A 14,850-nucleotide genomic window follows, 5' to 3' on the forward strand; every position below is an offset into this window, starting at 1 on the left:
GCCCCACAGGATGTGGCTGGTGCTGTAAAAGAAAGTGCGTCACATCACAGTGGCCTGCGCTGAGACCCCAGCCCCCTGAGACCTTCAAACCATGTCAGAGAGCTTCCTGGAGATCTGCTTTACCCATATCCAGGAACAAGTCCGTGAGGTTATTTCACTCTGAGCCACTGTTCTGGCCATTGACCCTGACGCTATTCCTACTAGATTCAGTTGCGGCGTGGTGGTCACTCATTCTACTTTTCTGGTTTCAAGAAGGGGATGGTTCCTTCAGCTGCTACAGCATCAAAGAGACAGTCTTTGACTCTTAAGGAGAATTTTTTATTTTGGCTGGGCACAGTGAACTTTATTGATGGTGCACGACAAAGTAGGGCTCCCTATACCTCTCCCCTTCTTCAGGGGGTCTGGGATGGAAACAGTGGTCAGGAGATTCTCAGTATGTTGGGGAATTGATCTGGGACAAGGACTCCCCAGGGCAGAGGTTCTTCTTCCTCTTGCTGGGACTGGTGGTCCAGGGTGCTCTTACTCCTTCAAGTGAGCCCCAGCCTTCTCCATGGCAGTGAAGATGCCAGAGGACTCCTCAACATACTCACCACCAGCTTCACCCCATTTGATGTTGGCGGGATCTTGCTCCTGGAAGATGGAGATGGGCTTTCCATTGATTACAAGCTTCTCATTCTCAGCCTTGACTGTGCCTTTGAACTTACCCTGAGTAGAATCACACTGGAACATGTAGACCATGTAGTTGAGGTCAATGAAGAGGTTATTGATGGCGACAATACCCACTTTGCCAGAGTTAAAAGCAGCCCTGGTGACCAGGAGCCCAAAGTGGCCAAATCCGTTCACTCCGACCTTCATCATAGTGTCTCCGGGTTGTGGCTGCTGGCACAGGCTGTCTGATGAACAGGAGGAGCAGAGAGCCTTAAGGAGACTTTTCTCTAAGTCTGAGATTAATTAAAGAAATTATAAAAATTCACAAATATTAAAATCTCTTGTTCTGTATCAGGTGCATCCTCCAGATCTGTTTACTTGCCTGGCTGCTGGCTTACCTAGGTTGGCAAAGGGCAGTCCTCCCTCTGCCCCTGCAGGCATTCACACTACAAATATCCCAGAGCTGTTCTTGGCTTTGGGGCACCAATAGGACAATATCCTACTCCAGAGAGAACAAATATTTTTTTGTTTTCCAATGTACATTCTTCTTCTTCTATCCTTGTAGCTAACATCCAATTAAATTTGTGCCAGGGTGATTGACAATGGGAATGTCCAAATGCTTTAAGGACAAGCCCTCCCTCACCCTTTCTCCCCACCAGGTATGTCTGGCCCAGATAAGACAATCACAGAATGGTGGGACATGAATTCATTCCTTCAGTTGAGTTCTTTAGTCCTGTCCACTAGCACTTTTCTAGTGAATGAATAAATTATCTGGCCCAATTGAGGTACCCACCTTGATTCCAACCCATAAGGCCTACACAAAGCATCTTAAGTATTCAGAGAGCTTCCCCTTCATGCCAGAGCCTATAAATTCTTAGCGCAAGGCCCAACCCCTCCTGTTGTGTGCTCCGCAAGCCCAGGATCATTAATCACTCTGCCGCCTGGCAGGCTCTTCCTGCCAGCAATGATTCCCTCTGACCCTCCTGTCCATCTCCCTCCCTCATCCCAGCCTCTGACAGAACAGAGCGAAGGCTCACATCTGTCAGAATGGGGTGGACAGAATCAATCATCAGGGTCATGAATCTCTTTCACTGCCCCTCCCTGCACCCCACCATTTCATCCAGATACTTCTCAAGAGCATGCCAGGATTTTTAATTTCTTTCTGGGGTTGGCCAAGGGGAAGTGTTGGCAATAAATGGGAAAGAATTTATGGGACAATGGCAACAATCATTGGAGAGCCCTGTAGAGCTTAGAAACACTGTGACATCTGGCTGCAGCAAGCACAAGGAAAACTTGTGGTGCAGACTCTCTGGGGGTCTGGGGACCCGAAGGTCTATGACCCACTGAGGGTTCTTGGCTTCATGTGGGGAAAAATTCAAAGACGAGCCAGCATAGAGTTCAAAGTGAAAGAGTTTATTAGTGAATTAGTGGGACAGAGAGTGACTACTCCACAGCAGAGCACCCCACCCTAGAGGAGCTTACTTTTTCCATTGAGTCTTATTTAATCAGGGGTAAGGCATTCAACAAGGGGGAGGGATATGCAGTATTTTGCTGGGAAAGGGGTAGAGACTTTTCTGAAGAGCCCCATTGGCCATGTTGGGTCCTTTTAGGGGATTTCCCTTTCCCACCATGGCAGTGTGGGGTGTGTCATTTAGTATGCTAATGTGTTACAATGAGGCTAGGGGTTACTCCAAGAGGAAATTAGTCACCATGTTGAATGGAGCTGGTCTTCTGCTGGTTGTAAGCCATACATTCATTGGGGGTTGGTTTTCCTAGCTCCTTAATAGTTCTTGTGGCCCTTACTGGTTATAGCTGTTTCGCCACATACCCTATCTCACCTGGACCCAGATTTCCACACAGAAAGAAATGGAATAGGAGTGCAAAGAAGGCAGACGATGATGTCTTGTTTGTGGGCCTCTTGCCCTTATTTTTGCTACAGTCTACTGCCTAATTTCTTCAAGGCCCAGATCATATGGGCACGAATGAATGGAGTGATTGGTGCCTTTGTAGGAGGCGAAATTGCAAAGTAGGCCACTCTTGTCTTCTTTCAGCCCCTGGCAGTATTAGCTCTTTGTGCTAAAAGGAGCAGACACCAGAGCCTTCCTTCCATTCCCAGGAAACCTGCTTTAACGGTGACCTGCTGGGAAACATGCTCCATCCTTTGTCATCTAAAACCTTCATGACTCAAACAACGGTTGGAATTGCAGGCCTGATAAGAAGGGAGGGTGTCCTAGGCAGGTGGGTAGAGAAGATATTTTTAGGCAACCAGAACCTGAGAGAACCCATCAAATCACAGGGGCCCGCCCACTCCACCTGTGTGTCAGCTTTAAATTTGGATTCCATTTTTTTGGTGGCACAAAAGATTCTGTGCCTCCTGCATGGGGAGGGCCCCTCCTCCCACTCTGCTGTCTCCAGTTATTCTGCCCTCCAGCATCCAGCTGGCTCCGAGTCAGCCTGGAGGAGAGCAGGCGGCCAGTCCAGCCTTGTCAGACTGGCCATCTGTCCCAGCCAAGGGTGAGGGTCCCTCCCGCCTGTCCCAAAGCTTCTCAGGGCTGCTGACGCAGCTGCTCCAGAAAGAAGATTTTAAAGTGTGCGTTCCCATGGGTGCCACTCATATAAGATTCAAATGCTGGGAAAGTCAGGCCAAATGCCCAGTTTCTGCATGGACTGTTTCATAACATGGGACCCAGTGCCGGGAAGTTGAAGTAAGGGAGAATGACTAGGGGTAGAATCGTCAAGACATATGGCTTCTGGCCCTGGTTCTGCTACTCATAACTGCATGACCTTGGAAATCATGCCCCTCTCTGGGCCTGTTTCCTCCTCTGTAAAATGAGAAAGTGGGACAAAATGTATCTAAGTTTCCTTTTAACTCTTTTTTCCTTTTATAGATCCAGTATCATCTAATAAGAGTAAATATCTGTATGGAGCATGTAGGCAAAATCTGTAATGAGTCAGCATAGAGTTTAATGAATGAATATTAAACTTTAACAGGAGGGTCAGGATTTGAAATTGTGACAAGTGTTTACATTTGAGGCCCATACTTTCCTTAATTTCATTAATGTTTTAGGCAGAAGTATTTTGTTGCATTTGGGAAAGGCAGGCTGGGGGAGACTGGTGGTGGCCTCATTTACTTTATTTGCTGATAGAGTCATAGTCAAAGCATTCAGGTTAACTTGAGTGTAGCTGTCATCCAAAGCACTTTATTATCTTTTGTCTGTTCTGAGGTGACTTTTGGATTCTGGAGGCTCTATTCCTATTCCACCTGTATCTGTTAGAACCCTTTTTATTGTAAGGGACATAAAACTCAACTCTAATGGACTACAGCCAAGCAAAAAAAAAAAAAAGTATTATCTCATATATCTGAACCATTGTCAATGAAATTCATTTCTTTCCCCTCCTCTCAGCTCTGCATCCTCTGTATTTTCTCATGTTAGGTAGGATTTCCCTTTGTGATCATAAGAGAAGATCCCAATACACTCAGAGTTACATACATTCATGTTGAATCTGAGCTGCAAACAACAGAAAATCTGACTCAAGTTAGCTTAACAATAAAGAAACTTTTCACCTCACATAAGAAGAAATCCAAAGACATGGCGAGGTCCAGATTGGATTCAACAGTGTCATCAAGGGCCCAAATTTTTTCTACTCCTTCATTTTCAATATCAATTATTTTCTCAGAAAGGCTCCCCTCATGGTGACATAGCATTGCCATATCTGGACATAGCAATGTGCAGGAAAAACTATGTCTTCCTCCAACTCTTTCTTCAGAAAAAAAAATATTTTCCAGAATCTCATATTTTATGGAACAGAATTGCCCCACTTGCCCCACCAATCACTGGCAAGTGGAATAAAATTACCATAGTCAGCTTAGACCAATGGTTTTCAACCAGGGAAGATGTCCTATAGGAGCCATTTGACAATATCTAAAGACATTTTTGGTTGTCACAAATGTAATGGGCAGTGCTACTGGTATCTAGTGGGCAGAGGACAGGGATGCTACTCAGCATTCTAGAGTGTGTGGGATAGTCCCTGACAACAAAAAACTATCTGGTCCAAAATGTCAGTAGTGCTGAGATTGAAAGTCCTTGCTTAGATAATCACTTAGGCTGATTAGTCGAAAATCAACCATAATGTCTTCTACAGTGTTCTACCTGGAACATAGCAATAGTCCTAGTAAGATCTCACTATATTTTATCGGTCTGACTGTATCACATATTCATCCCTGAACCAATTTCTATGTACAAGGGAATGAGAGATAATGAATGGTTTAAGCCTAAGTCACATGTTTCACCTCTGAGCCAGCAATGAGTTAACTTTACCCAAAGACATGAGCTGAGAGTAAGGAAGGAAAGGGTGATATCTCAGAGAGAATTGGGAATGATAATCAAAATGAGGGGAATTGATGCTGGGCAACAAAAACAGCAGATGCCCACCAAGAGACTGCAGAGGAAAAAAACTGTGTTGGTGCTTGGACTCAAAATATTAATAGCAGCAGCAGCAGTAGGAGGTCAACGGAACTGTCTAGGAACACCCTGGGCTGGCGCCTGTGAATTACTCATTCCACATGGTCATTCCTGTGGCTTTAATTACCTCTATGCAAGCAGCACTTTTCACCTAAGTAGATGCTCAGTCAACCTGGCAAAGTGAAATCAGAAGGTACAGAGAAAAGGTGGGAGGGAGGAAGGAGGTGTCAGCTAAGAAAGGTATTGAGAGTGAGCGAGCTGTGGTAGACAGGTGTTCCCAACCATGCCTGATTTTGTGCCCTGAGCTCAGTTCTTAGGACTGCATCTCCCAGCTCTCCTTGTTCTCTGGCTTCTCATTGGCTTTGGTTAACAGCTGGCATCATCAGAAGATGAAAGGGAAGGAGGAGAGATTCAGATATTTATTCCTCATGATTACTCCTTGCTTTGTCATGATTCTGGCAGTGTCTACATCCTACTATGCCCAGTACTTCTGTTGGGTGCCACTTTCATTTATTCCATGCTAGAAGCCTGGTGCACAAAATCCATACACAGGTGTGGTCCCTAGGCCTGGCTGGTGATTGAAGCACGAGTGTCTGGTGTGAAAGGGAAGGTCTCAGCTGACCTCTGGGTCCTGGGCAGCAACTGGACCCCCAGTCCTTATGTGCCCCCTCTGCCTAAGTCATCGGGCTCCCACCTGGCTTCCTCAATGCCTGGGAGCCGGTGGCAGCCCTGCCCCCTACCACCACTGCTGGTCACCATCTGCAGGGTGATCAGCTGGGCAATTGGGCCCCATTCACACCCCCTTGACCTGGCATCACCCACTCACTGGCTCCACCAACCCATCATGGTCCCGCTCTCGTCAGGGCCATCGGGGGCAGCAGCGCCTCCACTGCCACCTGATACCAGGGCCATGTGGCTGATGCCCACCATGTTCCACACCGCCCCTGGTGGTCAGTGCACATCATAGCGAGTGGTCTAACTCCTGGTTGAAGGGACAATTTGCACATTAGGCTTTTATTATATAGGATTACTATCTCCTCCTTTTTCTCCTTCAGGTCTAATGGTGGCATTAACTCCCTGTTACCTTCTTGGATGACTCAACACTCCCCATTGGTTCACTTAATCTTACTTATACATCTGTATATAGTATCTTCATTAGAAAGCCTCTGAGTGTGTTTTCTGGTCTCTCCAAGAATCTTGATGGATACAGCAGGAAGGTAGCAGATACAAGATCCACTTATGTTAGACTGTTTGCCTCAATTACATCCAATATTCATGAGCCTAAAGACTAGCCTGTTCTTTAAGACTTAGATTTCTTGGAAAACCTATTAAACCAGTTAAAATGGTATATTCAAGGGTTATTCTCCCTCTCTCCTTCCAATTTCTGTCAACCTCTTTTCTCTTTAATATAAGCAAGTAGAAAGTATGCCTAACATGCTAGACTTGATAATGGTGACTACTATTTCTTGATCCCTTATAATATACTTTACCTCATCTAATCCACACAAGGAATTTAAGGGTTCAATACTATTGTTCTTCCCATTTAATAGAAGAGGGAACTATAAAAGAGGTTCAGAGAGTTAAGTAACTTACCCAACATAAAGCAACTGGCTATGTGGCTATGGTGGTTAATACCAGTGACCACCAATATTTCTGATTCTCTTATACTTCCTGGAAATATGGAAAACTATATTTCCCATCTGTCTTTGTAATTGGAGAGGGTCTTGTGTTGGCAATGGGCTGAGACTTCAAGTGACAAGGTATTCCTGGAATGACATATTTCAGAGTTAGCATGTGATCTGTAATGCCTGATTCATCTGCCACTGTGGTCACATAAGCATGCATTGAAATAGGGGCAGAAGGTGAGAGGGTGCCATAAGATTTAAGCAGCCTAGATTGATGAGCCTCCTCATGAAGGCAGTTGCCCTGCAGTTAAACTTATTGTGTTAAGAAATGGAAAATATGGCCCTAGGTGGTTTGGCTTAGCAGACAGAGCGTTGGCCTGTGGACCAAAGGGTCCTGGGTTCAATTTTGGTCAAGGGCTTGTACCATGGTTGTAGGCTTCTCCCTTGCCTGGACTCTGGTCAGGGCTAATATAGTCTCACATCAATGTTTCTCTCTCTCTTTCCCTTTCTCTTACACTCTCCCTAAAAATCAATGGAAAAATATGCTTGGGTGAGGATTAACAACAACAAAACAAAACAAAACACACACACACACACACACACACACACACACACAAACAAAAAACACCAAAAACAAAACAAACAAAACAAAAAAGAAAAAAAAAAGAAAACATAAATAGGAAATATGGTGCTGTTCATTACCTAATCTATCCTCACTGAAATAGTGGAGTATCTGGGATCAAAAGTCACTATCCTTAGGCACTGAAAAATAGTGCTTCTCCCTGGCTTACTATCCAAGAATATTTCTCAGACAGAGTTATGGCCTTGAAATGATCAGATAAAGGGGACCTAAGACAGAAAAGTGATGTTCATGAGGACTCTTACTAGAAGAATAAAAGATTTAGGAAAGAGATTAGCAAAAAATTATACCTACCTTTCCTTTGCTCGTTGTATCAATAAATAAAGAAAGAAAATAAAAAAAGAGGATTCTTTAGAAAACTTTATAGTTAGGTCCTTCAGGATTTTTACTTTTGGGAATTAATTGTAGCTGTTCCTTATTGATAACAATTTTGCAACCCATCTCTAGGGAAGCATGAATGGGAATCCTCTCTTCCTTGAAAGAGAAGTTCCATACAGCCCTTCTGCCTGCAAGCAGGCAGGGTCACTGTCTCTCTGTGTGGCTTCTCTCTTTCGTGGTTCAATAAAAACCATTTACGGTTTAAGACTATTTGTTAATCTTAACCCTCTTCTCCTTTCAGCCTTCAATCACCCATCACTCCAAATCCCAAGGATCGACAGGTCATGTCTCTGTATCTACGTTTGGAAAAAAGCCAGGTAATGAGGCCAGTGTCCCCAAATCTAAAGGCACTTTGTGTAATAAATAACAGTCCCTCAAAGTTACTAGGAAACCTGAGTTTAAAAGGATTACATTGGAAACCAAGGTGCTAAAGTGACCCCATTTTCTTGTCTGAAGAAGATAATATTTTCTATTAAAAAAAGATTGACAAAGTAGGTGGCCTCTATTGCTCACATATTCATATACTTATGGGTTGGAACACAGTGCCTGCTCTTACCCATAATCCCAAGCATGTGCATATGGGTCCCCACACTGGGAACAGCAATGAGAGGATCTGCTAATTAGCATCATGTTTACACATTTATTGTCAACTATAATTACTTGTTTATTAGAACAAAATCTTTCCTGTTTATTGCAGTCATTATGGTCTGTCAGTAAGAGGTAATGTTCTTGAATTTCTCGAATGTGTGTGAATTGCACAAATCTTGGCAGCCTTAGCCAAGACCAACCTCTCAATGAAAACATTTAGAGAAGATAATTCTCAAGAAAGCATGGGATTTTATTTCGGTTAAGAAGAAGTTATCCTGCCCAACAGAACTGCAAACAATCTCTTACCCAAGGAACTGGCAACAAACGCCTTAGTTCCCACTAGTCCATGTTTCTCTTCCACTGTGTTAATGCCAGGCATGTGCTAGGTAATTACTTAGTCCACTTTCACCACAACCTTCCAAGGGTCCCATCTTCTATTGTAGATAAGGACACCAAGGCTCAGAGAGGTTGGGTGACTTGCATTAAGGGACATGCCTTGGGTGCATACCCAGGCCTTTTGTACACAGCCTCTGCTTTGTTCATTGTGCACAAACACACTCTCACACCCCATTCACATGCTGTTCCCCACAGGAGTGAGTGGGAATGATGGCTGGGCTAGTTTTTCTGAGCACACACCTGCAGGGGTGTCCATAGAGGGAATCTTCTGGGAGATAGCACCAGGAGCAGCGCTGGAGGCTCGAGGTCATAAAAGGAGAGCAGAGGTAATAACAGCATGATAGGCAGGACCACTGGTGATGGGAAGAGGTGATGTTTGCTAAGGAAGTTGAAAAACTCAATGCCTACCTAGCTGGGGGTTTGGAAAACCAAAACTTATTTGTCTGGCTGTTGTGGATATGTTTGGGCTAACAGAGCATTAAAAATCATTAGTTAGGACCCTGATTATATTTAATCCTTTTTTCTTTTGCAGGTGGCTAATGGGGGCAGGTGGGGGGCCGAGTTTGTGGCACATAAACGATCCCCAAGGAGGAGTAGGGGGTCGCCACCATCATAATGGGAATAACCAACTGTGACTGAGTGGACTACGGTGAAAGGCTGTCCACAATTTTCTCCCTTAGTCTTTTTGTCACTCTATGAGATCGGTTCTATTTTGTTTGCAGGAAACAAGCACAGAGAGGTTAAGTGAAGTGGCCAGGTTTACACAACCATGAGCCACCCCATCAGGACTCCATTTCCCACCCTATCTGCTGTAACAGACTCTGAGACACACCCACATACTAAGTACCTTTTACTACCTGGACTCTGGTCAATGAGAATGCATCCTGGATTTCAAGAGGCAACTTTGTGTTTTCTTGCATTTTTACATTGAAGTATTTGGCATTTACTTACACAGAGCAAAGTGCACAAATCTTAAGTGGGTAGCTTAATGGATTTTCACACAATTATACATTCATGTAATGGCTCTCTATAGCCATAACTATATGAATCTGAAAAGGTAGAAATGATAAACACTGCAGGAAATGTAGGTACAATTTTTTTAAAAAGCCTCCAAGTAATATTACCAGAGCACGTGATCCAGCATGTCCATGGATGGTGTTATAGCCATCTTGTTATAATTCATAGATCTCAAGTCTTAACACTTTAGGGGGTTGTCAATTCAGATGCTTGGGGTGTATGAGGTACAAGGTGGCATAAACCATGATGCTACGGGGCTCTCGTTATGTTTATATCCATTTTGCTTCACATCTCAGGCACGGGTAAACTTTTGTGCTTTCTACACAGGGAAACCCTGACATATCTTGTGAATTTCCCAAGGGAAGGAGGCTACATAAGTTCAAGGTTTTATTATTGCTGTGTATGTATCTAAAAATCAATAGTTCTATCAGTCTGGCTTTCATCCTACATGGGCACATTGGGTAGCTATTTCAAACAGGCTCTTTTTAAAGCCACGTTGTATTAAGTGGGCTCTCTGTTAAGATGGGTTATGTGTGCATGGCTAAAGTTTGCAGGATGTGAGTATCAGCATTCATGTGAACTGGGAGAGTATGTGGTACATTTCTATTTCGGATGATGTATGATTGTGTACACATGCGTTGTAGGCGCCTAGAATTCTATGATTGGTCATATGTCGCTGGGACAAGAGGATATGTTACCAAAGAGGGCAGAGCTTTTTCCCTGTGATGGACAAAAGCCCTTATGCTCTGGGACCAGACTGGGATGGACACATCAGTAGCACATCCAGAGGAGCTTGGGGAATCTTCGACTGAGACCACCTCCCATTTTGTCCCAGCCTCACTCTTCACAGCCAACTGCCCTCTCAGCACCATGGAAAAGCCGATTCTGTCTTTCATGTCCACTGCTTTATTTTAGGCTTTTTGAATATTTAATAACACCATTTGTCTTCCCAGAAAAAGAGCTCAGAGAAGCCTGCGCGGTCGTCAGTACCGGAGATGAGCAGCAGGGCGGTGGCTGACTTGGGGCAGGCTGGCCAGCCATTCCCTCCAGGAACATCCCAAACGGCAAACTCCTACAGAGGGCTCTGGACTGAGGCTGTGCCAGAGAGAGGAGGCCACACAGGTGGCTTCAGCAGCCTTAGAGAGGAAGAGGAAGTGCTGAGCGGGTATCAAGTGACCAGAACATGAAGTGAGAAGGAAACCAGAGATGTATTTTCTACCCACATACGCAGCTTTGGCTCAAATTCAGGTGAATGCTGTGTATTTGATAGACTGGAGGAGTTAGAATAAACCACATTGCTCTCCTGATCCCAAGCAGACATTTTATAGACTGGGAAATGGAGGCCCAGATTGTAGCCAGTCCCTGAAGTCATACAGGGACCAAGCTGTCTCTATAACCCAAGACTCTGTTTCCATTCCTGTGTTATGCTGCAGTAATAAATAGCCCCACATTTCCTGTCTCTTAACACAATAAAACACAGTAAAAGTTTATTTTTTCCTTTCTCACCACCTAGTTCTGCCAGTCTACCCATGTGCTAATGGGTCATTCCTTATCACATTACCCTGTTTAGTTTCTTAATAGCACTTATCAACATATGGAATTAACTTACTTGTTTGCCCACTTACCTGTTTTCCACACTAGGATCTGAACTCTGTGAGAGCAAAGCCTTCACCTGATACTTTCCTGTCCCCAGGAGTGGTCCCGACTCCAGTGGTGACACGTAAATACCTTCTCTGCACCTTTTCCACGTCACTATCTTGCCTCCTTTGGATATTGGTTTGGAACTTGCTTTTTACTCACTCATGTCTGGTGAAGAGGATCAACTCCTAAGAGGAGTATGGCCAACCCTGTTTCTGTGGTGCCTGATAAAGGGAAGGTAGGATCCTGGCTTTGAAATTAATCTGAGCCAGTGTTCTCCAATATGGAGCTCAAGTGCCACCAGTTTCAGTTTTAGAATCGCCCAAGGAACTAGACAAAACAAAAGAAAACACCAACCTCAAGCCTCATTCCAGACAAATAAGTCAGAATCTCTAGACGTAAGAATCTATCCAGGAATTTTTTAATAAGCACCATGGCGATCTTTAAGGCACACAGGCTGGAAAGAAGCTCTCCCAGGTCTTAAGCTCAGCCCACAATAACACACACCAAAATGCTTATTCTTCCTGGTGAGCACTCACAATACACTTGCATTGTCCTATGGATAATTAAACTCTGTTTGAGGTCAGAGTAGAGTACCTTGAGGTGCAGAGAGCATGGGCACAGTGGCTGATGGTAACCTGATCTCTGAAGGAACATCCCATCACTTTTGCTGTATTCTACTGGGTCCAGCCTACATTAAAAAAGAGGGGCTTACACAAGGGCATGAATACCAGGAGGTGGGGATCATTGAGAGCTCTTTTAGAAGCTACCTGTCACACCTTAACCTAAATTTTGAACTATCTTTCTGCATGGGACCCAGTATGTCAGACAGATAATAACTGTATGGGGTACTGTATCTGTATTTAAAATTCAATGTTGCATCCTAAGAACAGCATAGACTTTAAGTTGAGAATTTAAATTAGAATTTCAACATTGGTGTTCACTGTCTATATCACCTTAGACTTAGTTTCTCTGAGCTTATCTTTTTATAAAAAAAAATAATGTGGAAAATAACTACCACCTAAGTAGTTTTGAGGACCAAAAAACCACTTGTTCAAGGAACATGTAAAAATGCAGATTTCCAGGTTGCTCCCCAAGAAAGCCTTATCCAGTAAACTTGGGATGACTCCTTAAGAATTTTTAGTTTCTAAGTACATATGAATAGGTGTGTGGCTCAGTACATGGTAGCTATTAATAATTTGCATGAGAACAGTAATTCTGCAATTATATATTATTTTTGTTGTTATTAATCCTCACCGAAGGATATTTTTCCATTGATCTTTAGAGAGAGTGGAAGGGAGGGGGAGAGACACAAAGAGAGAAACATGAATGTAAGAGAGCCACATCCACTGGTTGCCTCCTACACTCACCCTGACTTGGGCCAGGGATTGAGCCTGCAACCGAGATGTGTGCTCTTGCCTGGTATCAAACCCATGACTTTTCGGTCCACAGGCCAAAGCTCTATCCACTAAGTCAAGCTGGCTAGGGCTCTGTAATTATTTGAACTTTATGCTTGAAGGGAGTCAACTGCAATAGGATGGAGAGCAAAGCAAACTGTATCGAGGATTAGAAGATGTACACGTTCTAGCCTTTGTCTGACACATACTTTGCTGTAGGATCTTAGGTACAGAACTACCTAAACTTTCTGGCTCACTTTCTCTTCCTCCCTCCCCCCCCCCACCTCCTCAGTCCCTGTAAAATGCCTGCTAGCCTGAATCCCATCTGTCTAGGTAAAGAAGAAGCAATAGCTGCTAGCATGGGATCGTTTTAGGGCTCCCCTGGTTGGAGAAACCAGTGCAATGACCTCCATAATAATTCTTTTAGAAACTCTGGGTCTCTTTTCTTCCTCCAGACTATTCCTTGGTGGCTCTCATTCCTCTGCTGCTCTAATTCACATGACCCCAGCATCTCCACATGTAATGAAATATATCTGAAAACAACTTCATTTAAAAGAATAAATCTATTAAGGAGCTGAGAACTTTTTGGCATGAAATGAAAAATATTGATTGTTTCTCACCTGTTAGCAGTAAAATCCCATCCAGTTAATTAACCTGCTCAGAGATAAAGTTTATTTCTGCCCTTCACAATCAGCTCCAAATCTTTAAACCCATTAATACTAGAACCTGGTCAATGAATAAATCTCCCAGAGTGGTGTTTGGAGTCTTCTGTGATCTGGCTCCAGCTACCTTTCCAATTCACTTCCAGCTATGTACCTTCAAGTACCTTCCACTCTAGTTGAATGGAAGAGCTAATGTATCCAGCATTTCCACTCCCACAAATATGCTTCCATCCTCTGAATTCTACATATTTTAACTCAGTTCAGATGTTACTTATTGAAAAGGGCTTTCCTAAAGCTCTGGCATCTTAACCTTCCCACTTCTCTCCTAACTGCTGCCCCGTTGTAAGCATTAATTACCACCTTATTCTAAACACTTCCACAACTTTGAATACCTTTGTAGCATTTATTATTTTATACCTTCAATTATGCTTATGTAAACATTTATAGTACTAGACCCTTGAGAATGCAATTCCAATTTATTTTTGTGTCCCCCACATCTCCCAGCACAATGCCTTGCCTATGATTAGTGTTCAGTAAATATTTTTTGAATGCTTAAATGGAGACTCTTTGATTTAACATTTTCTTTATTGTGGCTTTTACTCTTGGGGCTCACAACCGCTATTTCATCAGCAGCACAAGGAGGCTCTAACTCAGTGAAGTGCTTTTCAGGATTTAAGACAGAACTCTCAAGCCTTTCAGCCTTTCTGAGGACAGTCCTGTGGTTGCTTCCCATTCTTAGCAACTTTCTGTTTCTAGAAATCCTGATTTCAGTTGGAGGGTAGGGAAAGACCGTCTTCTTATGGGTATTGCTCCTTCCTATGACTCTGAATACAGACTTCATATGGCTTTTCTATCTTCTGTCCCAATTTACTTGCATGCCACTCTTAGAGCTAGCATTTTACCAGCACAAAAAATGGATAGTTGACTTTAGGTAAAACAGATATTTCATCATGTATGAGAGCTCTCACATGTGTCTAACTTGAAGTTGAGAAATATGGTAGCTTCACTAGACAAAAAGACCATTCATTCATCCAGTCACTCAATCAGCATTCATTTTCTTGGTCACCCACCACTTTACCAGTAGGTGCTATATGATGTGCTGATGACTCTAATACAAATACTGGTTCCTGCCTTCGAGGAGCTCTGAGTCTTGAAAAGGGCAATTAATGTATGATGAGACCATTATTATAAAGGGAGATTTTCACAACAGAGGCAAGCACAGGGTGATGTGGAGCCCAGATAATTTGCTTTGAGAACAGATGGATTTTTATAAACAAATAATTTTTTTTTACAGCACAGTGGTCATGTGTGGATACCAATAAAATACACATTATTTTGTACTTATTAATAGCATCAGTATCATCTTCAAATCCCTCACTCTGGGCCAGGTCTCCACTG

At 43.4% G+C, this 14,850-nt stretch overlaps 1 long non-coding RNA gene across 1 annotated transcript; it reads left to right on the forward strand.

Annotated features, from left to right (window-relative positions):
* Positions 1-318: 318 nt before the first annotated feature.
* On the forward strand, positions 319-14,675 carry LOC118709250. Its single transcript, XR_004984877.1, has 3 exons — positions 319-433; positions 12,559-12,570; positions 14,646-14,675. It is a non-coding gene; the product is annotated as an uncharacterized LOC118709250 (long non-coding RNA).
* Positions 14,676-14,850: the final 175 nt, after the last annotated feature.

Source organism: Pipistrellus kuhlii, unplaced genomic scaffold, assembly GCF_014108245.1.
Source record: "Pipistrellus kuhlii isolate mPipKuh1 unplaced genomic scaffold, mPipKuh1.p scaffold_m20_p_7, whole genome shotgun sequence".
NCBI lineage: Eukaryota > Metazoa > Chordata > Mammalia > Chiroptera > Vespertilionidae > Pipistrellus > Pipistrellus kuhlii.